Source organism: Anas platyrhynchos, chromosome 21 (genome assembly GCF_047663525.1).
Source record: "Anas platyrhynchos isolate ZD024472 breed Pekin duck chromosome 21, IASCAAS_PekinDuck_T2T, whole genome shotgun sequence".
Classification (NCBI taxonomy): Eukaryota; Metazoa; Chordata; class Aves; order Anseriformes; family Anatidae; genus Anas; species Anas platyrhynchos.
In genome coordinates, this window is record NC_092607.1 from 15,614,395 (window position 1) to 15,641,931 (window position 27,537).

General features: G+C 42.7%; 2 long non-coding RNA genes across 3 annotated transcripts; both read left to right on the forward strand.

Annotated features, from left to right (window-relative positions):
* The first annotated feature begins 55 nt into the window (after positions 1-55).
* Positions 56-13,286, forward strand: LOC139999222 (uncharacterized). 2 transcript variants are annotated; one of them, XR_011804496.1, is made up of 5 exons: positions 56-415; positions 1,895-3,347; positions 6,966-7,059; positions 9,289-9,399; positions 11,377-13,286. It is a non-coding gene; the product is annotated as an uncharacterized lncRNA (long non-coding RNA). The 2 variants fall into 2 exon arrangements; XR_011804497.1 differs by lacking the exon at positions 6,966-7,059.
* A 5,355-nt stretch (positions 13,287-18,641) lies between these two features.
* LOC106019922 (uncharacterized) lies at positions 18,642-22,178 on the forward strand. The gene is made up of 4 exons (XR_002406203.4): positions 18,642-18,840; positions 20,040-20,130; positions 20,703-21,673; positions 21,729-22,178. It is a non-coding gene; the product is annotated as an uncharacterized lncRNA (long non-coding RNA).
* The last annotated feature ends 5,359 nt before the right edge of the window (positions 22,179-27,537 follow it).

The window sequence follows — 27,537 nt, forward strand, 5'->3', positions numbered from 1 at the left end:
ATGTGAAGGACACTGCGTGAAATTCATTGCACTATATTTAATTAGCCCTCTGTCTCCTTTTCAGGTCTGCTACACATGTATTTCCTTTCTTTCTGTTCAACTATTTGACATTATTCTCTTTCAACTCCATTTCTCGTTTAGCATTGTAGCTAATTCTGTTGCTGGCTTTTTACTTAGGGAAGTGGAACTGATGCAATTTGCAGAGGAAACAAAACCTCTTTGTGCTGCAACATGTATTTCTACTGGTAGTCACCAGACACAGACTCTTTCTGCCTCTCCCTGTACACACCAAAGAGCTAAAACTACAGACTGCATTGTATGAAGGAGGACTGCTGCCTACCTTAGGTCTATGCAAATCCCACCTCCTTGGCAGTATTTTAAAACCAGAAGCTGATGCCGGCAGTCTTCTACCAAAGTAAGTACAGCAGAGTCAACACCTTTGGATAAAGAATATGTCTGATTAATTTTCAGTTAAACACCACAAAGGGTGAAGCTGTGCTAATCTGACTGTTTGGGCACTGTATCCACGTTTGATTTAGTAGAGGTTCCTATTCCTGTGCTGGAGGGATTACTCTTGTCAATACTCATTTCTCATCTTTCTGTCGTCTCCTTAAGCAGACAGAAAGATACCCTGGCATTAGCAGAAACAGAAAGAAGCAACAGCATTAAGAGAAATGTAACAGATCCAGAACCTGCTCTAGAAACTATTGGCAGCAGAAGGAGCAGAGGAGGAATAATCCAATGAGCATTGGCTAATTAAGGGGTTTGGATGAGCACGCTAGGTGGCTGATGAGATGATGTATGCTCTGCAGCCATGGATAATAATGCATTAACTTCAACCATCATGGCTAGCAGTGGTTAGCAAGCATATCCAAGCATCTATTACAGTGTCCCTGGAAGCAGCCCAACCTGCAGCCATCACCGTTGGATGATGGTGACATTGAAAACAGAGAGCAATATGCTGCCTAATGAACCGAGAGCAAGAACATGGCACCTGTGCAGCTTTGTTTTGTGTCCACGGTGACAAAGAGTTCGGCTCCCCTCCAAGTTCCCACTCTGAAAAATTCACTTTAATGGGACCTCGCCTCTTTCTCCCTCCTTTTAGTTGTGCTAGACTTTCTTTGTGATGTAGATACTGCCATAACAACCAGCTGAAGCAATTTTCAGTGAGATGGGATCTAAAGCCAAGCTTCCAAAGTTAGAAATGGAGACGAGAGATTTTGAATTACCTTTCCCAGAATCTTAACTTTGATGTGCACAGGTACACAAGTGCACTTGTCAGTGAAAAAGAGAAGTGAGTCAAGGTAGCAGTACATTAAGTTGTATTAATGCTCTCTTTTCTTTGCCAATAAGAATTAAAGCTTCAGGGCAAAGGTCTGTGCTTCACCTGATTTTATTATGTGTCCAGGATTTAATTGTGAGCATCCTTTATCAGCTCTGTTCATTCCCTTCACCAGACTCCAGACACACACAGAAGAACACGAATTAGCTTTCCCCTGTTATTTCAGCAGTTCTTTACAAAGCACCAGTTTTCAGGGCAGCATCAATGGTTGCCGAGATGCCAGAGACCTGCTTAAATGAAGCTGAACAAAAACGTCCATCTAGTTAAAAAATTCCATATTGTAGCCATATTAAATAAGAGGATGTTGTGGCTGAAAGAAGAGCAAGTCCTAACATCACGGGGTAGTACAGTGAGGATTTAAGCACAGGAGGATTTAAACACAGGATCTGCTACTGGCAAGTCAGTCTGGGGAAACGATCGCCTACTTTTGCCTACAGATCTTTATTTTTGCCTATTTATCACAGTGAGCTCCATTATGTACTTCCTTAGCCTTCCTGTTTTGCTGCCTATACACTATCCAATTGTTCTGTTGTGTTTTTTCTCTCTCTGTAGCCTTACAATCCCCTTTCTGGAGTTCTCATCATGGGCTGGAAACAAATGATAGTGACAACAAGATTTTGTAACACACAATTATGTAATGAGCTCCTTTCCCCGCACCATTTCAAGCATATTAATTCCAAAGTGAAGCCTCAAAATAGCACTACTGCTACAAGTTCATACTGAAAACCGAGGCCAGACACACAAGGAGTCTTTACTAACGACTTCCCGTAAGTGTTAGCAATGACAGTCTAAACTTTATGTGCTACAAACATTATTGTGAGAGACCAGCTTGTCATTTTGGGTCAGAGCCAGCTGAACTCAAAGGATGATTTCCTATCACCACTGAGAGGCACAGGGCATGAACCTCCTCTCCAGGAAGCCTGTTCTGTTGTTTGAGCACCATCATGGTACAGAAATTTTTCCAGATATTTAGTCTGAACTTCCTCTGGCACAGCTTTGGGCCATTCCCACGTGTCCTATCCTAAATAAACTAAAAGATATCATAGTTTGTGCGTTTCCACTTATGCTAGCAGCAATACGTTATAGAAAGTTCTCACGTAATATTCTTCCCTGGCTATAGTTTTGTCCCTGGATGATAAATTGTTTTCAGATAGATTCACAAGACACAACTCTATTATAGATGCTCTGTGCATGTTTCCTGATGGCTGTTGCTACTTCTTTAAACTCCTTGAAGAAGTGCATTTTCCATTAAGTGTATTGATTTATATTTTTCAAAAGCCATGTATTTAAAGGAAAAGGGCAAAAGAAGTTCGCTTTTTAAAAATAATGAAAAAGGAAAAGAAGCAGAAAATAATAGAAAATTACAGAACTTGAAGAATGTTGGAGTGATTTTCTGAGAAGGGAAGAGAGAAAATCTGTTCCAGAGCAAGCTCAGGTAGGTGGGAGCAATCACCCCTGCATGAAATTAGCCAGTGTTTTATTTATATTAAAGATCTGTCAGAGATTTGTCTATTCAGTTGAAACCTGGTTTCTGCTCGGCCCTTGGAAAACTGACCATGTACTTGCACAACCTAATTGGCAAAGAAAAATGTTCACCTTGGTCATACAAGAGATGTTGCCAGCTGGACTACAGTATACATGGTCTCGGCTCACCGGATAATCAGAGACTCCTGCATGCTGAGAGGATCCTGACCTCCTTCCACTGCTCTTCCACCATGCTCTGCCAGCTTCAGGGCTTGGCTATTGCATTTATTCTAAATGTTGGATGTTCAAACAGTTCCTCGGCTGCTGCTGTTTTATTGGAGTGCTGGAAACTAAACTGCACAGCTCTGGTACAGGAGGGATCAAGCCCTGTACTGTCAAGACGCTCACATCTGAGTTTGTGCATCACTGATCTGCACTTGCATTTTTCATGCTGGGATGATCGTGCATAAAAACAAATGTAAGCATAAAACCCCTGGCACTCATCTAGAGAATCCAGTTCGGGTCAACAACGTGGTACAAGGTATGTAATGTATAAAATCCTCTGGATCCTAGTTAGAAAAGGCTGTCCCTACTACTTCCTCTATTTCATGTATATCTTTGGTTTTCACAGCCTCTTCCTTCTCAACGACACCAATAGTTTCTCTCATTTCTGGTTGGTAATCTGACTGTAATAAAACCTTTCATGCTGTTATTAATCTCTCATGTGGAACAATGCTACCGGACTTACCAAGCCTGTTTCAAGAGCCTTTGAAAGCAATTCTCTTGTTGAATCTGGTCCCATAGAGCAGGCTTCAAATATGAGAGCAAAATGTCAAGTTCCTGTTAATATGCATAGAGACTTGCTGCAAATGGTATATACTGATGTTAGCTATGTGGTTACCAACTGCTATTACATCAATGGCACCTGCAGCTACTTCAGCTTCAGTTATATTTATTAAAGAGCACAGGCACAAAGCCAAAAGAATTGATTGCTGAATACTCTGGAAGACTTGCTTCATTTCACAAAGGTCCTCGGACATAATTATAAAGAGGCAGGTTGGCTGTAGTGGCAGATTGCATCAGGGCAATAGGCTGCCCTTTGCAATTTCTCTCATCTGTTAGTCCTGTCTCCCTGGGTTCTTGCCTCTCCCAGATTTGTACTGACATCTGCAGCAGGAGCTGCTCAACCCCTGAGCTTTCTGCCATTCACCTTCTTCTTCTGACACGAATTGGTTGAATTAGACAAATCCGGGGGAGAGTGGAGAGCAGGGAAGCAATTAGCAATTGACCCACTACTGCGATGAAACCATTTAAACTTAAGCAGTTGTGTGGAGGTGGCTGGAAGGAGATTGGTTTGTTTTGTTTTGGTGTTGTTTGTTTTGTTTGTTTGTTTGTTTGTTTTTTTGTTTGTTGTTTTTTTTTAAATACAGCTCCTTCTCCTTGCTCCCTTTTGGAAGGAAGATAAAGGTGAAGTGGGGTATTCTTTTATTTCTGTGGTTTTGTTTTTCTCTGCATTTCAACAATGACAGCGTGCGTGATATGCAGTAAGGGCAGAGATGTGCAAAATGATGTAAATGTGAGGAGAGGTCAAGCAAAAGTGTTCTTTGGAGGAAATGTAATCTCCCTGGGTTCTTGCATCTTTTTTTTCAGCTACTTTGCTTGAGTCTTTTGGCTAAATGGCTGGGTCTCCTGGCACCAGTTCTCTTCCCCACTACTGGGGAGGATGTTTTTCTAGGAGTAGATTGTTTCTTGGCTCTGTTCAGTGTAAAGCTAGCGTCTCTCAGAGATGAAAGCACTGCTGTTGGCTTTGCAGAGACTTGAAATACATATAAGCTGTGGAAGTATGATGGATTTCCTGGCACACCTAATTAATAAGAAAAGCTAAAGTAATTCTGATGCTATGGACATCCACTTGCTGGTAGGAGTTATTGCTTGCCAGGATTATTTAGATTACAATAGTGCTGAGAGACAACTGAGAGCCTCTGGGTTTGATATTGCTCTGAGCTGGACAGTCCCTTGCCTACATTTGGAACATCTGCATTTCCTTGTCCCCGAGATACAGAGATACAGGAGCATCAGATCCAACTTTCATTTTATTTTCATCACTATGACAGGCAGGTGGTTTTTCTGCCACCATCTGAAGATAAGTCAATTTTTATCTGAAGTGTCAGCATAACTTTTATTGAGACTTCACAGTGAATATCCTATTGTTTAGGCAGTGTCATTGTTTCTAGAGAAGGAGTGATTGTCAGTGCTGCTGTGGACTGGCATTTTCTCTGGATTTGAATTGAGTGAAAAGTCTAAATTAACAGTTTGCTATAAAAATGGAGAGATTGCAGCAGCTGTCATAAATCTGTCTCTGAGAAGAAAAGTGAGATTTGCTGCTGATTTGCAGATGGTAGATCTGAGTCTCACACCAGTGTACAGTATGCCAAATGGAGCCATGCTGAGGTCCAATGAATTAAACAGCTGTAACAGCCTTGGTAAGAGGATACAAATCCTCTACTGCAACCCTAAAATAACCAGTCAAACTATTTCCACCTTGCTATTTCTTATGGCTTGTGGTCCTTATTCTTAGGAGGAAGAACAGGCTGAAAGATGACTGTTTGTGTAGCTCTAAGAGGGTGCTTGGAACAATTTCCCAGATGCAGTGAATCATTTCTTCCTGGCTCCTCTGTCAGAAGACCAAGGCAGATGAGGGGGAAATCCCCCACCATAGAGGGATGTAATGGTGCCCGCAATACAAGTTTGTTATTTCCTCTGCATGAAGAGAAAAAGAGCAAAAAGACAGAAATGCTGTTCTGCTGTTGTAGCCCATCTCATAAAACATCACATCGGATGTGATAGCTGAGAGTGAAACTGGGTCACTCTGCTACAGCAAGTGGCTTTAATTAAACTTCTTGGCAGGATCCACAAAGAAGCTGTGCTCACACCTCTCATTTAATCTTGTTTGGGTGGCTGCCTAAGGCCACAAGATCTCTCCTTTCTCTCCTCTGCTGCCATCCTTCATGCCCTCTGACCCAGGCAGCCCATTTTGATGTAAAAGAGGTAAAGAGAGAATAAATTTATTGAGCTTGCTGGCAGAGGGCTGGGTTGGTGACATTTGGGGCTTCCCTTCTGAAAACCGTTCTTCTCTTGATGCCATCCTCATAGATGGCAGCGAAAGAGGGTGGCACGGAAGCCAGCAGCTACCCAGCTGATACCAGCAGGTGCCAATATCAGTCCTGCAGGCCACAGACAGCCTCTGTGCATTGCCTTTGGAGCTTTTGGTGGAGAACGAGAGCTTTTAAACCAGCCCTCTGCAAGGTTTTGCAGGATGATGCATCCTGGTATGAACTAACTGAGCTGTGTCATGGTGCCTCCTACATCACGTTGTATTAGATTAAGCTCAGCTGCAGGACAGCGTCTTACGCAGCATCACAGTGTATTAGCTTGAATTTGTACTTGGTGTGTGTGTGCATCATATGGTAATGGTTTGCTGTCGGCAACGGTTGTTTGAAAGAGGAAGACTATTAATAGAGACATAATGAAAACAGAGAGAGTGGGAATAATTACATTTCCTAGTTCTTGTTATAGGTCTACTGGGGCTCAGGGAGTGGCGTGCACAGCCTGAACATGGCACGGAAGGATCAATTAGGGGAATTCAGGTTGAGGCAAATCTTTATTTCCACCAGAAGTCGGGATGGGACTGGGTGGACAACTTTTCTTCTTTTTAAGTTAGGAAGGGCCCTAACTTTCTCCATGCAATGACACGCCACTGAGTAAATAACTATTCATGGCGATGCTCTTTGGAAATAACCTCATTGAGAAGCTCTGTTCCTGCTAACAGACAAGCTTTTATTGGGATAATAGGAAGAACATGGTGTTTCTTGGTAAAGTTCTAAAGTTTCAACCACCTTATTTCTCCTGTGTCTCCTATGCTTCTCATCAGAGGAACAAAACTTGATTTAGTGCTTGATCATTGTCTGTGAGTCATCTGTAATTTAGCCATCACTGATATCGAGAGATATCAAGCATAAATGGACACAGAGGAAAAGCCAATGTGCAGCTGATATTTTTTTCAGAGATAATTTGCAATACTGAAAACAGGGCACAGCTGATTTTAAAGTTATCTCACTTGGAGAAGCAGTGAAAAACCATTAAACTCTGTTTTCTGCAGATATATGTTCAACATGTATATTTTCAGAAGACTCTGGAGGGGCTGAGAAAATACAACAGCTTTTTAGGATGCTACTTGTCAAGGGAGTGTTGTGGTAAGGATATTATAGTATGAGTTAAAACAATATGCTTTAGTCCCTGTCTGCAAGGAATGCTCCCTGAAACCTCATTTGTTTTCCTGCTGTCTTCAAAATAAATAAAATAAGAAAAATCTTAATATTATTTCCTGATCTCCGAAGGGTACTATAATGATAAATGCATTCCTGCCTCTAAGGCACCAAACTAATGCCATGACTACAGCCATATTACAGCCAAGACAGATGTTCCATGCTTTGGCCCATCACTCACCCAAGGGGCACCAAGTCAATTTGTACCCTATAAATGGAAGTGACAGTCGCACGATAAATTGCAGGGCTGTGGGAGATATGGATCTGTCATGTGTTTTCACCCCTGTCACCCAGCCTCTGACCACAAATCCATTTATTTCATCCTTCCCCATCTTCACAAGCTCCGACCTGCCAGTGTTTGACAACTGAATCTCAGCTTTGATGAGAAATATTTAGGAAACTGCTTTGTGATAGCTGCAGGAAGAGCACTATTCTAATTCAGCAGTGATCAGATATCAGTGTAGCAGGGTGGGAAGTGTCTCCTTTCTTCTCTTTAACTCTGTCTAAATTATTGCTTTGCATCTAAGGAATATTCAAATGAAAACCCTGCAGTCATCAACAACCAATTTCATTTCCAGCGTAATGGAATAAGTTACCATGCATTGTCACTAAATGGAGGGGGAACATAATAGTTTAGAGAGAAATGTTTAAATGGAACTCAAGTAGCCTCAAATGGAATAATACAGCACAAAAAGATCATTGTGTCTGCCCCCATCAGCCGCTATTTGTAGCAAGCACAGCATCAGCCGTGCTACCCCAAGGCACCTGTCAGGATCAATGACATTTCTAATTAATCCAGCCAAGACCAAAGCAAAGGGAAGAAATCCCTGCATTCAATATTTTCTTTGAATGTTGTGTATGCCACAGAAATGAACTCTGGGGAGGGGAGCACAGGGAGGTATTTTGGCACCCAGACATCTGTCTTCACTCCCTTTAACTCTGCATTACCCTTCCAACTGCCTTGCAAGCTCTCCACGTGTCAAGTGACTGACATAGGAAATAGTTTTCTGCCCCACAGAGGGCATATTGACCTATCTTTATAAATCTCAGGCTGTCAGGTTCTAGTCATGGAAGAGTCTGAATAGCTACAAATGTTTTATCAGCACTTTGTTAAGGCCCCACCAAGCCTGGGGTGCTGCACCCTTCTCACGAGGATGTTTGTGTGCTCTCAGTACCCAGTCTCTGCTTCAATTTCTCTGAAACCATCTAATGAAATATATTAATCTCTCAGTCCCTAGCTTTTGTTTTTCTTTATCTCCTTCACTTTGCACATCATATGAGAGGTGAGGCCACCAGAGGCTGAAATTTAATTTGGGTGGATCGTGCACCTAAACAGAGCTGATAAGCCAGAGTACTGGCAACGTTACCAGCCTGGAGACAATGCTGCAGATGGCTGCACAACCTCAGGTAGCCCAGACTGTTATTAAACATGATCTCAGAGCAGTTAATTCTTTAGGAACGAGAAGTTTATCAGGCTCTATATTGACATTCCAATCTCCAGCAGTTGACAGAACAAGCATAAATTCATCTTCTGGCTGACTGGGCAACCCTCTGCTCCTCTCATGTTGACAGATCTCAGCTGAAGCACATTTTCAGTTTTCTTGGCAGATAAGTCAAGGATTTTTGCCATCTGAGCTGTCTCAGTCCAAATTAATTCACTGCCACAAACATACATGCCCAGCTCAGGTCACTGGGCACATTATCTCTGTGCTGGGGAGCACATACTAACCAACGGGTAAAAGGGGACGTTTCATAACCCAGGGGACCCTACCGCACACCTCCAAAGAGAAAATGTGGTTCCCTTCCTGTCCAGCTGTTGGCACTGAAATCAAAGAGTTTTATTCAGTTTTGTTTAGGCACATGGATATGTATTACACACTGACACACATGCATACAAATGCAGGTGGTTGCTTTTGTGTGTGTGTTTGCCCACATCCACTCAAATCAACCTAAGGAGCAAACAGGGCACTGTATCAAAGTGATTGGATTATAAGAAAATACTGTAAAGTACACCAATTTGAAAATAAAATAAAATAGAGAGTAATAGACAACATTCACTCAACAGATTTGGAATCCTCAAATACCCTTCACTACTCCCAAGGGACTTTTTCATACGATATTTGGAGTTGCTGATGATTTCTGATGGTTTCCTTGCAGGACCACGAGGGCTATGAATGGGCTCTGTGCTCCTGAGCCATGGGGTGAATGGTGCAGTCAAGACCTTTCAGGTTGCTCATATGGCTACAGACACTGAATGGACTACCAAGGGTATGGGGTAAATTGGAAATGGTCTGAGGGGCTTGAGGAGCTTCTCTGCTTTTAAACGTGATAATAACATCTAGCCAGAAGTAGCACGGTGTGCTGGGTTTAACAACATTATCTCAAAAAACCTCTTGCTACTGCCACTTCACACCTAGTTTTCACATTGTACTGGGTCACTGTATGAAGCACGGCTCTTTTAGGCTCTTCAGTTTTCTGTGGTTTCTAACTATAGTACACAGGGAGGTATATCGCACCGCAGAGAGCTCGCACAGGAGGGGCAGATGGAGTTTCTCCTCAAGGGAACTGTCTGCTGTGTTTCTGCTGCGTTCACTGGAACTTTGTGCATGTTCTTGATAAATTAATGTCAGGGAATATACAAGGCAGGCATCAAACACTCCTCATCTTAATGGAAAGAACTTTAGAAAGCTGTGAATATTAGCTAGTCGCACAAGTGAAAAGGGCAGTGACTCCATCAGCGAACCCATTAATTATTATCACAGTCATTGTTTCTCCACTCTTCTGAGGAACCACTGCATAACACTACAATAAAATCAAAATGCATGATAAAAGCAAGCTCTAGGCGTGTATTTATCGAGACTAAGTTTTTAAATTTGTATAGCTCTGCCACCTACAACACACAAAGTCCTTGTCTGCATCTCATTTCAATAAAACCCACACAATATGCAGTGATACTCATCCTGCACTACACGGGTGTCTGGCAACCATTTCAGCTGGTTCCATTTCTAAACACCTGGTGGTTGCAACAGCTTCATCTGCAGGACGCTTGGCTGGCTGCTTGATTGGGTTATTTTAACTTGTCATCCTGGTGAGATGAGGACAATCCCATCCTGCTACCACCATCTGTCTGAGGCTACAAGACCCGGTCAGCCGCTCTGCTTCTGACAGCACAGATTTGTGCAACTTGGTCAATTTGCATCTTTCCAGGCCTTGACTCTTCTAACCTTCTTCTCACCAGGACCTGAGCTCCAAGGCAGCACTTGTCTCTGGGCAGGATGCTCCCAGCATTACTCTCTGTGATCTTTGGTGCTTGCTGCAGATCTGGCAACTCCCAGTCCAGCTGAGAAGGGCTCTGGGTGTAGTTTCGGATGCCTCCAGGGAATAGCAAAATAACAGACCTTTGCATTACTTGCTGCTTGCACTGCATTCTCCATTAAGTCCCCTAGTAATAGGCACAGCACAAACATTTGCTGAGGGGCAGGACCCCCAGAAAACAGTTTGCAAGCTAAAGGCAGGTGGTAGATAGGAAGAGGGAATGCTCATTATCTTCATTTTGTAAGTGGAGAACTGGGGTTGGGAAACAGGGTCTATTATCCCATGCAAATTTAAGAATTAAGCTCACTCCTAAAATATTCTCAAATATTAGCCAAGGGTCTTATTTGAAACCCATTTTCTGAGCCATGGTTGTGAAAGGGTAATTGAAACACTACTGTTTTGTTAACTTCATCGTTTTGGACCACATTCTGTTACCTTTCCCTACATCGGACAACATTTAGCTCTGTAAATCATCTCATTTAAACCCAGGCAGCTATACACAAAGAGCAAATCACTAATCTGCTAGAGAGCAAAGACAGAATGTGGCCTTTAGAAGGGGATGGAATGAAAATGGGAAAACACGGGATCTCTAGAGAGTTTAAAGTGTCTGTCAAATACACACCAAAGCTCCAGTTAAGTGGGCTGTGGAAAGTTTAATCGGGTGGCATTATCCCAAACTGAATTCATTTGCTACTGTATAATGTTAATGAACCTCGGCTTCTCTTGCTGAAAATCGGGTATGAATGTGCATTATTTGGAGTGCATGCATTAGCCACCACTAGTTGCTTAATTAGTTTTTCAAAGGCTCTGTCTGAATGGAAATGTTATGGAATAATAAGTGATAATGGACTCTCATTTTATTTAGTGCTCTTTCCTAATTTATGGGACATTAAAAGAATGGTAAAAAGAAATAATTTCTTCTTGTCACAGGTGTCCATGTTGTGGGCAGAAAGAAGTACGTATGTTTTCCATAAACAATCAAAAACTCTCAGATCCAGGCAAGTTCGGCTTAAAGAACTCCCTTTTCAAGGGACAATTTGCCTGCCAAAGAGGAGTGTATTTTTCATAAAGCTTTTGGAACCTGCCAGCCTCGCTGTAATCCACTTGACTGATGCTCCAATTCTCTCTAAGGAGCAGATCTGCATCTCAACAACTTCAGAGGCAAGGAAACGGTGAAATTCCAGGAACTGAGAGCCATCAGGGCACTGGCAAACGCACTGACATCCATGAAAAGAAACGGATCGGGAGCTACCCAGCATGCTTGCATGGTGAAAGAGGGCTGACTGATGGAAGCACAATAAGACCAGGGTTTTAAACAAAGACAGCGTCAAATTTCCTGTAGAAAATGGGAACCGTTCTTGAAAGCAGTGGTTTTACTAGCAAAGATCTTTGAACTTTTTGAAGCCAGCTTATGTAGCGGTGCTCACAAAAGCAGAGACAGTCATTTACCTGAAACAGGAAACCCAGCCTCTCACCACGGAGCAGTCCCCTGACAAAGGCACTGAAAAACACACTTCTTCTTCCCTGACTCTGGTAGGAAAGCCCGTTATGTCCTTTATATCTGCAGGACAGGGAGAGGAGAGGTACAGATCCCCCTTACGTGGGCAAGCAGTGAATTCCCACCATCATCTTTCTCCTGGCCTTTGCCAAAGGCTCTGTGTTGCTTTAGGGTTTGCTGAGCAGGGAGCAAGGAGCAGTGAGCAAGTGCTGTTTTCTTTTCCAAAAAGCCAACCATGCTCTGCAGCCAACATCTGAGGGTGGAAGCCAAGCGAGAAATCTGAGCAGAGGCTGTGACGGCATGGCCTGGAGTACGGGGACCCGATGTACAGCGGGGCCTCTCCATGCATGGAAGCAGTGCTGGGATGATCTGGGTCACTTCAGAAAATGGTTTCACTAGACGAGTTCAAAATGCAGATGCCCATATGCTGGCTTTAATTTAGTTTGTATTCGTTTTTGCTCTCCTCGGAAAATCAGAAGCACAAGCTACACTCATGTAAAGGTTTCTTTGGATATCCACGCGTCCCAGTTTTACTGAGCCACACTTAAACCACTTGTTTAGCTAGACCAGGACAGCTTTGTGCACCACGCAGGTATTAAAAGGATCGCAGGGCTCTGCTGAGCTCTGGCAGGAGGGCTGAGCTTCAGCTTTTAGCCATGCATGTGGCATGAAGGGTTTTACCTGAAACTCTGCCAGGGAATCATCCATTCCTGGTGCTCCTTCTGTTAGGATTTTACAGGGGTATGGTGGGGTTATGTTCATCGCCTTGATGAAAAAGTTCAGATTAAACATTTTTAATATGATTTTTGGTATTTTCCAAAAAAAGAAGTTCCCATGCTGTGTCTCAGATTCATGAAAATTTGGATGGTACCTTGCAAAATAACATAACGATCATCAGCTACCACTAATACAGATTATGCCTTGATAATGAATGGCTTAATAAAATAGCAATAGTCATTTCTGTTTGTACGAACCACTTCTCTGCATGAGAGATGCTTAAGAACATCTCATGATAGCAATATGTGAAATGCAGATCCATCCCTTCTGGTGTGTTGTTGCTGTCCTGTTCACATCCATTTCCTTCACCCTCATATACAACCTCTTTTACCTTCCCTTCCTTTGCCATCACTTTCTTATTATGAACCCCTTGTGAAGCAAACTGTTTTCACTGAACACACAAAACCATGTAAATGTCTATGTTTATTCTCCACAATTGTGCCTCTACACAATTGTGCCATAATTGAGCCAGCTTTGCTTTTGCCTGTAAGAGATCCATTTGCACACAAAGGCTCTCTGTGTCTTAGCTATTTTCTTTGGCTTTATTGCTTTGAATAAAATGTAAACACCAAAGTCTCTGTGTGGTTGTGCTTTTCATTGCATCTCATTTCCATACGTCAGATTTGTTAGCTAGTCATACTCTGTGATTTATGGCATCAGAAAAAATTGAGACTAATCTGTCAGCCCTGTCACTGAAAAACCGACACGTTACAATGTCTAGAGAATTGCCCTTCATCAAGCAATTAGTTAAATTGCAGTGTATTTAATTATTGGTAAACTTACTGGATACTGCAGCACAGAACAGTCAAAACCCCTTCAGAAATTATGTTCCTTCTAAAGTTGGTTCTGTGTGTCAGGATGATATTTGCCATTTTAAGCTTCTCACCCTAGTTGAGCAGAGTCTTTACTGTAGACAAGGATTGCTGTATTATTCGCAAACTTATTCACCAAATGCTGATGCCCTGATAAACAGAAGCAATATTTTTCTGAAAGCCTGGGATATATATTAAACCCCGAGGGTGACTAATGTAATTCCAGGCTGCACTGAAGATCATGAAGGGACAGTGGGGTTTACTCAGGTGCTCTTTCATTTTAACTAGAAATTAAATTTTTCAGGGGCCTAGAAACAATCTCTGACAAAAGCTTTATTAAAACTCTTGTGATTTTGTTGTTGTTGTTGTTTGTTTTTCTGTTCCTGTGAAGGATTTCTTTACAAAGAACCTGCATTTCCCAACAACAACAAACTTTGACCAGCCTCTGCTCACAATCATGTCCCAGATGTGTTTAAAGAAGCCAGTGGATGCCATAGGTGGAAAAAAAACCCAACATCTACAGCTCAATCTGTCACCCAGATGCAGAGCACCCTAAAATGCCTCAGCTATTCCAGAGTTAAGAGATGAATCACGGCCACCTAGGACTGGCAAAGAGGGAAACTACCCAATTTAAGCATGAAGAGCCCTGCCACAGGCTTGCATGATTGCTTTCATGGTTAAAAACCAAGCCTTTTCGGCAGGTGACAGAAGGCATTGTTATTACTCCAGGCAGAAACTCATGGGCCTTTCAATCCTAATTCAGGACTTCAGCAGAAGACAGGAGAAAAGAGGTTGGAAACAGGAGGTAAAATGAAAATCCTTTCTTAAATTCAAGTGATTCATGTCTAACATATGATATAGGATTTTCCTGGTTCCACCTGTCAAGTAAAATGCCAGTAGGTAGCATAAAACAGCAGACAGATGATTTCTACCAGAGTGTAAGGACTGAGACCTGAGAGACACAGATTTAGGACCTGTGCACTTGTCTTCTTTTGCTACAAAATAGGGAATTACTGGCATAGGAAAAGTGGAATTGTCCAAAACCCAGTTTGAGGGTGACCACGGTGGGTTGCCCTCTGCCAGCTCTGCCACCTGCTACATACTAGTAAATAAGATTTTGTTATATCAAAACCGGGTGTACCCTTAAACATGTATCAGCCAAACATAAACGGGTTAAATGCAAGGTAAATAGATGAAGATTCATGTCTGTGATATACCTGCAAATAAACAATAGAAGATTTAATGTTCCTTGTGGCTTTAAATTCGATAGAGTTGTACTGTGGTACTGTGACTATAAAGCAGTCCTGGGTCAGAGTTTTTAGTGTAATGCCATGGTGGTAACCAAAGGGTTACCCCACACATGAGGAATTTGTCTTGACAGAGGAATTCAGCTCCTCAAGATCAGGTTTGTTAGCTCCTGCTCAGGAACTCTTCCAGAAAACAAATTTCATTTTCTAAAATATAACTGCCCTTCTTTTCTGGCATGTAATGCAGAGAAGGAAGGAAGCATACAGAAATTTCACTTGACAAACTTAAGAAGGCTGCTTTTTGGGGCTGCTCGTCCTCACTGGAACACCTCCAACTCCTTACTCAAGGCTCTTTTTGTCTCCTCGGTGGAACTATTATTGCAGTAGTGATGTCCTGATGGATTAGACACAATTCTTCAATAATTAATGACAATTTCCCTCTGCAGCTTGGTCAGCAACCCACTAAATAGCACAAAACAAACAAGGTAACAACAACAAAATAGTTAACCGGTAGGTAATGCAGGGCAAGAGCTCTGAGCATCCTTGAATTTTGCCATGAACCTTCAAATTGCTGGTGTAGGAAGCCTGTTTAGGGCCGCATTTTTTAAATAGGTCATTAAAGACCATCAGGAAAGTAAGCTTAAAATCTTGCTCTCAATATAAAGTGCTGTAATTGACGTTCCTTGAGTGCAATATTCTGTAACAACTCTGTAGAGGCTTCACCACTGCAGTGCAGTACACACCGACACCATGTACAGATGGGGTAAGACTGACTGCCTGTCCCAAACACCTCCAGCAATCAGCTCGCTGCTGCAGGGCTCTCGGTCGGTGGGAAGAGCTAAATCTCTCCTGAGGACAAGCTGCAGGGAAAGTCTCCTGGTTAGGTTTAACCCAAACTGTGCTGGGGAAAAATCTTTCCACTTTTTTAGGAAATTTATGGTTAGGCTTCCAACTGAAGCACTGTTTACAGATACCTAAAGAGAATGTATCCCAAAGTGTCCACGCCATGGAAAAGGCAAAATGCAGTCATCCTGCCCATGTTGTCCTCATCTCCGTCGTTTCTGATCTCCTTTAACAGCCAGTGTACCAGGGGCTGACACACAGATGAAGAGACACGATGTTGCTATTAGAGAGGCATTGCCTTATTCAATTATTAATGTACTGATGGTTTTTGGAATATTAAGAAATTATTACTGGGAGATATCAGGATAAAATATTAGGAAAAAAAATCAGAAGCATCAGGAGCTGGTTCCTGTAGACTTTGGTGATGCATTTTCACTCTTGTATTTAATTACTTGAAAATATTATTCCAACCTTTATCACCAAAACTTCTAGGTATATGAGATAACCAAGCACAGAGATGTATGGATCTATTACAGCAAAAGAAGATCAAATTATAGATGAACTAGAAGAAACTTGAAATATTTCATACCTGCCTTGCTATACCTGCACTAAAAACAAGGTGAAATGAGGCATGTGGTCCACTACTCCCACAGAGAGTGAGAAGCACAGGCCACGTGCAGATTAAAGAATATGTAATAAAGTGGATTAATTCAGTTTGGTAGGACCTGCAGAAGTCTGTCTTGGAGTGTTTAAGGAAATGGCCAGGTATAAATATCTGACCACAGGTTATCTTACCTTTACATTCAGTCTTTTCTTATATTATATTTATTATATTATGTTCATTATATAATGGAAGCAGAGGAAAATTACAAATACTGAAGGTATCAAATCCACATTGGGTAAATGCATCAAAAAAGAGTTGAATTTGGGATTTTTTATGTTCTGTTGGAACTTAAAACCTCATTCTTTATTTGTACAAAAGATCTGTACCGTGATCCTTTTCAATAGCAATCAAGAGTCTTCTAAACCAGGGAACAAACTCTGTGCTGAATGATAAATTCTGTTACCTCAGAGACGTGCGGGGCTGGAGAACAGTGCCAATTTGAGGTCTGCCTCAAATCCAAGAGCATTTAAACTTCTTATGTTGTGATCAAGTCCAGCCCCAGTTCAGGATTAAGGTTATGAAATCCTAAAATTATGTAATCAGAAATGACAGCAGCTGATAACGTACCAAGCTGTTAGGGAAAGAGGGCTGTTCCAGCCAAGTCAGATGTGCCTTTATTTTAAATATTCTCCATGCAGAACTGAAAGATCTCTGATTGGGACAGGTGAGCACGACCAAAAACTGAAGATGCTAATCAAAAATAATAGGCTAGATCCTCAAGTACAGCTTGGCAAACCGCTGCTCTGAACAGAGTAAATAGCAGAAAATGCAACTCATCTTGTATGTGTGAATGTTGTCCCAAAGTCAGGGCACTCTCCATGACACCCAGCTTCCAGGGACACCCAGTGCCACAACAACCAGAGGCACAGGCAAAGCAATCTGTGGAAACATTTTCTACTAGCACTAAGGCTGCCTGCCCTTCTCCATCCTGGATCCCGTGCTGGAGCAACTCAGACAAACCAGCACATCTCCCAAAGAGCTTTTAGCATATTTTATTGCCCATAGATTACAGCTTTTGCTAGAAACTCTCTCACCTCGCCATCATTCTGTCCAAGAGTGACTTGTTAATAGGACACGGTGGGTGACACACAGTCCCATGGTTAGGCTGTTTAATGGGGGCTGCCAGGCAAGCCAAATCTGCAGGCTGTAGGAGGATGGCCATCAGCAGCACCCCACATCCCACCTTGTCATTTAGGGGAACTTCAGAGCCTCAGTTCTCTCACATGTGTTCTAAGGGTCTTGTCAACCTCAGTGCCTTGCAATTTTTGCAGTACAACCACTAGAGCAGGCAGTTTGGCCACCCTTTACTAGTGGGTGAGAGATTTCCAATGAAGACAGTTACCTTTTTCCCTCTCATCTTCTCAAATTCTCTTGTACGGTGCCTGCATTGCCACCTCATCAATAAGGAAATGGGATCACCGACTAGACCCTCATAAGAATGTCATGAGATTGTTCTGACAAAAAAATGGTACCTCCAACTCTCTGCCCAGACTTGGGATGCTGAGAACTTTGTAGGAGTTTAAACTGTAAGTGAAAAGGTTGAGCACAACCACCAGAAAGCTCCCTGGAGCTGCAGCCCCATGCGGCACTCGGTCATCTGCAGGTATTCCAATTAATCACAACTACAGAAAGTCTTGATCAGAATCTGAATTCCTCGATTCTAAGCAATACTCTGGCTGACAGCCTTCAAGCACTGGAGACAGAGAAGAGGCAGATCCATCTGCAGACAGACAGATGGACGGACGGACGGACGGACGGACGGACAGACAGACAGACAGAGGGGAGCTGCTGCCCTTCCTGCTGAGGGTGGGCACCATTTGTGAGCGTGCTGCAGGAAGGCTCGACTGGTTTAAAACCTCCAGCCCAATGAGCACTGCAGAGTTCAGTGGGGGCTGGGAAAACTCCCCATGGAAATTAAGTATGAATTTGAGCTGTCAAGTAAATTATATATTGGGGCAATGCCTCCAATTACTCCTGATTTAGCTAGTTACAAAGTAATCTGACTAGAACTGCATGACCTGACAATTTTCATAGTCTAAATTTAATTAGGCATAATTAGGAAAAGATGTCAGCTGGTAAGTATGATTTAAACATAGGTATCAGTTAAGCCCATTCTGAATAAGAAGAGGGCAGCTGATGTCAATCAGTCCTTTAATCTCTCCTTCACACTTGCTGTTTCCTCTCCATTATGCACTCATCTCTGCAGCTCATTGAAATTTCATTCTCCAGTTCATCCAGTTTACTTTTTAAGTCTTGCCAGTTCTGCTACAGCTGAATACATTCACAGGTTCTCGGGGCTGCCCTTAGAATAATCCCGTCATGGACAGAAGTGCTGGTTGGTAGGTGCCATAAACAAGGAGATGCTGTAAGGATCCCCCCCGGGGCAGGAGATGCAGGGACGGGCATCCCGTACAAGCCAAGAGGGCTAGAGGGGTTAATTTTTTGCTACTTCCTTGCCACCACCAGTACCCCTTTAAAAAAATAAAATCACTCGAAGACTTTGGAAAGTTTCTCTTCTTCTGGTTGCTTGAGAAGTGCCTGCTATTGCCTGAGGTGAGTAAAACCAGAATAGAGCATTCTGCAAATGAGCTCAGGAAACTTTCCCCAGGACATCTCTCAATCCATCCTTTCCAAACCAGTGTTTTCAGCCTCCCCTTCTGTGGCTCTGCATTGACAAGATTTATGTGGCTTTCACTTGTCTTGGACAGATGAGCCTCTTTTGATCATTCATCACTGCTTTTCATTGAGTAGTGCGAGCAGCAGCAGTGCGTATCCTTGTGCTCGAAGAAATAATGCACTTTCCAGTCCTTCACGGTGTTAATTCACCAGATAAACTTAATGAATTCCCATAGGCACTCAAGGGTAGTCAATAGCAGCTTAGACAAAGGACGACTGTATAGAAAAGGACGTTTCTTGTGTTGAATCAATGGCTGCACTGTGCAGATAATATAAGCATTGCTTAGTTAGCCTTCAACAGTAATGAAGGTTCTCTTTTCTGCAAGCCAGCATCAGTGTTAGCACCTCCACAAAGAACCTCTGGGTTTTAGTTGTTGGGCTTTTTTGGTTTAGTTTTGGGGTTTGGGTTTGGTTTGGGTTTGGTTTGTTTCAGAAAAACTTAACAGAGTGGGAAGGCTGAATAAATATTGGCAGAAACCAGTATAGAATGGAGTTTAGGATAAGTAAAGGTAAGGAAAAAGAATACTACATTCTAAGGACATTCCTTCTCCTGTTTTCTGATGAGACTTGGTAATATTACAGTTCTGGACGCAGACATACATGGAACAGATTTGCTAACTACCTATGCTGGTGTTGACTTTGCAGAAATTGTGCAATAGTATGAGTTAGCCTAGCCCCAGAAAAAAAAGCAAGAATAATGTATTCAAATTTATCTCCCCAAAAATACTCCATAATGAGATCGGTATATCATTAATTCAGAAAGAAACTTAAGAACTGTTTTGATTTCGGTAGGGTTGCTCTTGACATACACTGCTGAAAGCAGTGTGTGGTGTTAAAACAGTCTAAGATACCTTTTTAAAGCTTCTGAATGAATACCTTGTGTTTTGTAACATAAAAATTACACCTTCAGTGAACTTCTGAAATCCCTGATGGAGCCAAAAGACCTTCTTTTCCCTTCATTTCTCCTAGTAGAATTACTCGCAATTTAGACTGATGAAAGAGATAAGAATTAATCTGCCCAGGTTGTATGCTCACGCTGGTCACAATTTATTAAGTTAACTGTGGGTTCTTTGCAGGGCCTGATTCCAGCCTCACCTCCCTGCGTCTAGACCAGCAGAGCCAAGGTCAGAGCTGCGTTTGTCATATACCAGCAGAGCCAACACCAAGGTGAGTCCCAAGGAGAAGTGCAGTACACCTGAAATGCAGCACAGGAGTAGTTGTAATATTACCACGCTTTAGTGTGTTCTCCACGGACACACGGGAATTGGAATTTATGCAGAGGAAGCACTCAGTGGGACCATATTTCCTTTGAAAATGTTTCTCCCAGGAAGCCAAATCACATTTCTTTATTCAACCCAGACTAATTAAATTTGTATTTGCAAAATGAGTACCGATTTCTCGGTGATTTTTTGCTCCTCCAAGACAGACTTCTTATGGCGTGTCACGTTTCCATCGCAGGCACAAATTCTCCTCTCGGAATTGTTTCTGTTAAATACCACAGCCGTATGCACACAGTTCAGTTACTCATCTAACAGGGAAGCAGCATATGTATTATAAATCTTAAACATGCCATGCAAATATGCACGTTGGTCTGAAATTCAGGCCCCGTCTGTCCCAGGAATTTTAATGAAAACAAACAAAGGTGACCTACTTTAGCACATCAGCTCTTCCCTGATAATAGATGGCTCCTGCAAGATTTTATTTTTGCTCTAGGTCAGAGTTTAATCTTCATTACACAGGTGTGACGACGGATCTACTTAAGCAACTTCTGCAGCTATCGCATTGATCCCAATAAGATCTGGACTGTACGGACTTGCCCAATGTGTCGGAGTGGATTTGTGGCAGAGATGAAAAGAAAATCCATAAGTGCTGTGCACTTCCTGCTGTTCTCCTCCTTACACAACACTTTGTTACATAAAGCCTATTTTTCTGGAAAAAAAAAAAGGGGGGGGGGAGGAGAAAGATGGAAAAAATAACATCGTTTTGATTGTAAGCCAGTTTTCTGTATCAAGATGGCAGCAGCGCGTGAAGCAAAGCAAGGTCTCCTTAAAACCATGTGACAAGGCTAATCAAAATAAACATCCAAAAAATAAAGAAATTAAGGGCGAGGTAGCAGACTGTGGGGAGAGCAGATGGTTATTTAAAATAACGGCAAAATTCGGCATGCCGAGTGCAACTATAGCTCTTGTCACAAAATATAGCTGTTAATGGCAAAGGAGAAGGGAGAAACATCATCAGGGTGTTTTGTGGAGCTGGCGAAAGCAGGAAGATGAAAAATATATGGAGAAAAGGGTATCTTCAGCCCTCTGCAAAACCTACCCCAAATATCAATGGCAGAGGCAGAGGAGACAGAAATGCAGTAGCTGGAAAGAACATCGCATCGATCGAATTTGTCATACAACACAAAAGGTCACAAGCCCAGGGATCAGACAGTGAGCTAAAGGAGAAACTTGTCCCCCCAAGAACAGAAAAAACACAGAATCTGTAGTTTACAGAAGCTTGAAACCCAGAAAAGAAGCTCCAGTCCCTGAGAAAGGAGCTGGGAAACCAGGACTGCTCAGCTCAGCTATGATTCAGCTCCAGCCACTAGCACAGGTCCCAATGCTGTGCACAAATTCAAGACTTGAACTTGAGCTAGAAGTCATGCATTTAGTCATGGGTTTTGTAATCCTACCATTCTACCTGGATTTTACTGCAATAACAGGTTAGGGTTCCATCAGAGACCCAGAGTAGCTCAGCCCCTGTACCAGGGAGAGCTGTATCAGGTTATTTTATCTCATCCTGAGCTCTGAACAGCACGGGGCACAATCCTACCTGCCATCCCAAGTACTCCCACCTGCCGCTCCAGCCCTGCAGCTCAGGCATTACCCTGAGTTACGGTGCCAATGTAGATCACCCCTTGCTTTTGCCAGGATACATAGCCAAGAGAGAGGCAGATTATTGCTAGGCTGCAAATCACATTGAATAATGAAATAAAAGCCAAAGCTGGGCCCATTTGCAGACAGACAGGGGCAGGAGCCAGTTCACAAACATCCTTTGCAGCCCCCAGCTTTGTATCCAGTGATCCACTAGCTATTAGTCTCTGATTAGGAGCAGTACATTCCCTCAAAGAGGTTATTTCCATCTTAGAAGGGCCACGAGTCAGCTGAACATCCTCAGTTCATTTTGCAGGTACCATTCCCTGTGCTGTCTCCCTCAAAATTACACTTGAAATATGCCTGGTTTAAAAAAAATAAATAAAAAAAAGAAAAAAAAAAGAAAGAAAAGAACAAACAATTTCCTCCTGCCACGACTGTTATGACAAACTGAACCACACGAACAGAAACTTCCCCCTGCACAAACCAACCAGCTGACAACCGTGTGGGAAGGAGGGTGGGAGCGGGAGGGGAAGCTGGCTGAAAGCACCCAAAAAAAAATCTTTTTTCTGGGAAAAAATAAAAATAAAAATGAAACATCTGCAGCGGCTGCTGGGGGAAGTGCTCTGGAATAAAAGCCTTCCTCTGTACATTGCAAATGATGGCACAGCACCAACCTGTCTGCTCTTGAAGTCCTGATCTTCCAATGCTCTGCAGTTGATAGGAGCCCTAGGTCTGAATAGGAAGGCAAATTTTATCTACATGACCTTCTCTGGGCATGCCACAGCTCTCCTCAGACTCAGGAGGACACAACACTGCACTAGAAGACCTTCCCTAGATCACCCTGCTCCCCTAGTCTCATACTTATTGGTTCTGCCTAGGTTTTCCACGACGATCTCAGAGTCTTTCCTAGAGAACTGTGAAAGGCTGCGTTACTCCAGTTCTACAGCAGGGGCTCTGGGGAGGACGGTTGGCAGGCCTGTGTGATCTAACCCGCATTTCCACAGCAAAATTGGCAACTATCAATCTGAAAAAATATATAATTAATAATCCTTAGATTTAAACTCCTATTTGTTTCATGCCAACTGGCCACTGCCAATGGTATTCCTCCATACAGGCAGCTCGGTGGATGTGAGACACTTTCAAGAGCAGTGTATTCACCAGCATGTCCTTTCTGACATCCAAATTTCAATGCCTTGCAGGAATCTCAGCTAGAAAGGGGGAAATGCTGCTTCCAAGAGAGAGGGACATTGCCAGCCAGCTGCTAAGCAGCATCTCAGATGGAGGAGATCGGGAAGCCTCTCCCTGCAGCTCCTCTCTTCTCTGGTATGTGCTATTTGCTGTTTGCCTGGTGTTATCTCTGCTAACTGAATTAATTAGTGACCCACTGGCATGGGGTGCAAGCAGGTTACTGCCACCCTGCGCCCTGGTACCAGCCAGCTGAGCAGGGCCAGATGAGCACAAGGCACAGATGCTCTGCTAAGTCCACAGAAAATCCCCATTTCTTCCTGAGCCTCTACCTCTCCACCACTTTTTTACTGCAAATCCCCCTCAAAGACTGAATAATGAAAATAATAATCAAAAATCGCAGACAAATCACTGTTCAAACTCAGAAGTGAGCTGGCAGCATGTTGAGAGAATGGAAATCAGCCAGCTCTGCTCCGCGCTATTAAGTGTTTCTAGCACACCAGACACTTCAGGATCTTGGCACAGTGCGAAATAAATGCAGAGGAGGGGGATGTAGAGGGACGTATTCTAAAGCCTCAAAAGCCGGGAATGACAGTGACATAGAGGATGCAGCTGTGGTCTATTTTCCAAGGCTGATGGCTTTCCATGGAGTCCCCACCACACATCATCTGCTGGTTTGTTGGTCATGGGTGGCACCCACCCCTGCCTGGCCTCCTGGATGGAGGAAACCCTTCCAAGTGTGTATGTTTTAAAGATGTAGATAGAGCAATACAGCCCTTTCCCTGACACCTGTGCACTGATTTGTATCTCTCAAAAACGTGGAAACTGCCAGCTTGGATCCCCCCCAAGCCCATTTTGCTCCACTCTTTCTCCAACAGTGGCGGCACCAGATGCTTTGGAAGAAGGTGACAAAAATGCCTGGAGTATTCCAGGCCCTCCGATCTGGGAAGGCATCATCTGCCTTACTGTCTGAATGTTCCTGTTCCTCCAGTTGGTTTCCTGCCCTAATAGAAATGGGTGTGTTTTCCAAGACTGTAAGACAGCTTTTCTAGGAGTTAATTCACAAATTGGGAAGGAAAAAAAAATAATCAAAAACACAAGTTTCCTGAGTTTTCCATTGAATGGCAGCTTCAGATCTGTTGCATGAGGCTTCTCCTCACTCAGATACCATACTCAGTTTTTGTCTCACACAATTTTCCTACTGAAAAACACATTTAGCAGCTATCCCAGCAAGTGCTGCTCTGTAGAAAGTACAAAGGCAAAGGCTTACTGCCTGCCTAGAAACATCTGTCTATCCCGATAAACCACTGCAGCTGAATAGCAAATGGTCTTGAAGCATTTTTCTAATTCCTTTCCTCTAAGTGATCATCCTTGAAAAAATTAACTGTGTGGATGCTCACAGTATTTAAGGTCATGGTCTGCTCAAAGGTTTTTCCTTTATTTTTTTCTAAGGAGAAAGAGAAGTTTTGCTAAGATTCTCAGTCTCTGGTCACAGGACTTTATACCAGATCCTTCTGTGTTCTTATTCAGATAAATTATAACTAAATTTCCTCAAAGGTCATGCTTCTTTGAACTGGCTTTGTGGACTCTTCTCATTTCTAAATTCTCCGATATAATGCAACCATTTTATATCACCCGTCATCAGCAAAGTATCTGAGCATTTCCCCCATAGAAACTGAGCGCAAATGCAAACTTCAGCCAATTCTTTGCATTTCTTGCACACTAGGGTAAGGCTTACTAGAGTGCCTTTTTATTTATTTGTTTTCAATTTTATTTTTAGATATTACTATTTCTTCATTTAATATTGCTTGATTAAAAGGGATTCATTGAGTAGAAACGGGTTCCAGGGTTCTGATATGCAGGTGGGAAAAGGATGCAGGTAATCCAGAGCAGCATCCCAGCACCCCAGCTTGTTGGGGAGTTGAGTGTGTTTAGAAAGACCCAGGACAAAAAGGAATAAGGAGAGCATTAGGAGAGCTGACAGAGACAGCATTAAATACACTCAGAAAGCCATCTCCTATGTGTCACAGGCAGATGCAGTGAGCTGTCACTCTGCTGTTGGAAAAGCAGAACTATGGATGAATGTACATTTTACATAATAGACAATTTTCTAGTTCCTGCCAGGGCATTTGAGCAGAGGTTTTCAGTCTGTTTAATTCAGTTTTCCAAACATATCCTACCTCAGTGGTCTAATGAAACAAAATATTACAGCTTTATTGATTGCTGACGGCCTTGATATTCAGCATGGAAACTTCACTGCAGAATCAACTCACCAGATTTCATTACAGTCCTTCAGATTTAAATAATGGACACCCAGTGAGCTGCTATATTAGATTTACAAAACTTCTTGCACTTAGCAACCTTCTGAATAAGTTTCTTTGAAAATTAATTGGCAGTGTGATTAATTTTTTGTGCCTGTACTCCATACAATGATTCAAGCACCCATGTGGCTATGTAATGAAACATAGGATTAGGCTAACTGTAGAAGCAGAACAGGAACAGTGACTGGCAATGTTTGCTTGGATTTTTTTTCCTCCAAAATTAGAGTTCTTGCCAAGTTTTGCTACCCAAAAAATTATACATCTATGCCTCTTATACCCTAATAAGCATTTGCTTTGAAAAACATCCAGACTTGAAGATTGAATTAATAAGTATAACCCCAGAAGATATAATGCAGGCTACTGCCATGTTTACAGGCTTTGATTTTCATCTGAAAAACAGAAAATCTCTCCATCTAAGGTTTGCTGTCTGCAGGCCCCTGGCTTGCTCAGTTAAGTACCATTCAGATTATAGGCAACCTTCAGTTTATTTTCAAACCTTCTGGTTTCAGGGAACCTGTGTGCTTAACAAAATATCTTGCCCTCTTAGACACTGCTCTTTCTTCTACCTAAAGGACTCAAAAAAAGAAGGAAATGACCAAATAAACTCCCCTCTCCAAATCAGCATGGGTTCCTCCCGCTCAGGGCCACATCACTGACCCATCCCAGTAACTATTAGGACCAAAATTAGCACGATTTTCTGAAGGGAAGTTCCCAAATTAGCAGGTATCTTACTGTGCCTGCTTTCAGAGAGAGACGCAAAAATGCCTGCTGCCATCTGGCTGGTAAATAAAACCACCTAATCTGCAGCCCCCTTCCTTGTAAACAGCACGATCAACAGTTCGCAGACATCTGTGGAAAGTCTTCAACAATTTCACTACGGTTTTGATCCCAAGGATGTGACGTGGCTGCTTCTTCTGGAATTTAGCATGCTGTGCTGATACCGCCGTCAGCTGCCCGATGTATCAGCAGCGTTTCTGTAGCAGCCCTTACTGCAGCGTAAAGGCAGATCCAAATCAGCAGTCTCAGACAACACAATAAAAACAAGGGATGTTAACTGCCCATTAAGCCTGATGAGCAGTACTTATCTTCCTGATTAAGGGAATAATCAAGTAGATTTGGATTTGATGATTTTTACAGGTTGCCTGCCAAAACCAGGCATGTTATGTGAGCTCAGCAACTGTTGTTGTTGTCAGAGCCCAGGTGCCTGGCCTGAGCAAAGCCTCTTCCTCATGTTTATCTCCAGGCACCTGAACTGGGAACACTTCTCCCACTCACCATCCTGCTGCCCGCCGGGATCCCCCTGCCACACTCACATAGGCACTGCAGGCATCACAGAGCTGCTGTCACCGACTGCACCCAATACCATCCATTCAGATGTAAGAAAGCAAATGCAGAACCACTGTTGCCATGCCAGGGTTTTAGATTTGCCTACTGAGGCAGTTCCAGTGAAAAGCTGCTATCATTAAAGCCTGCTATTTTCACAACACATCTCCAAACAGCATGTTGTCATTTCCCTCTGTATACTGAACATGTTACTCCGTGCTCTGTGTCTGTCTGATTCACGTGAACGGTGGTGTATGGTTTGTTAGCCATCGGAACAGAATATGCAAAACCAATGTGCATGAGGCCTTTATAACCGAAACAGAAACACTATGTTCTTGGCAAAGGAAGCGAGGAGATGCAAGAATGAAAACGGGGGTTGTGGGAATACCTGAATCCTGCCTCACTTGAATACTTAGCGCAGTATTAAAAAGGGCTGTTATGTGTTTTCTTCGGATTGCTCATTTATAAAAGACTGAGATGTTCTTTTCCATGAAGTATTTGAATCACCTCTGTTATTATTTCGTTATGAATTTTTAATTATTGCAATTTATTTTCAAATCCTGTAAGGAGACTTCATTGTCTACAACATGCAGTAAAAACTGGAGGTGTTTTAGAACAGACTTCCTACCAGTAACAGTCCAGCAGGATCAGAAACACGATCCATTGTGCTGGCACAATTTGTACCAAATAACACAACTCAGTACCCAGATCCTGCTCCTTCCAGTAGATGTGTTCCTAAAACAAATCTCCAAGCAGGTTGTTCACCTCTGGGGATGTTTCAGGTCTCAGATAAAGCCGTTACAAGAAGTTCTGATGCCCTTTTTGATACGGCACCACAAGAGCAACAGTGAGAGCACAGCACCCGCTGTCCATTACCCAGTTCTGCT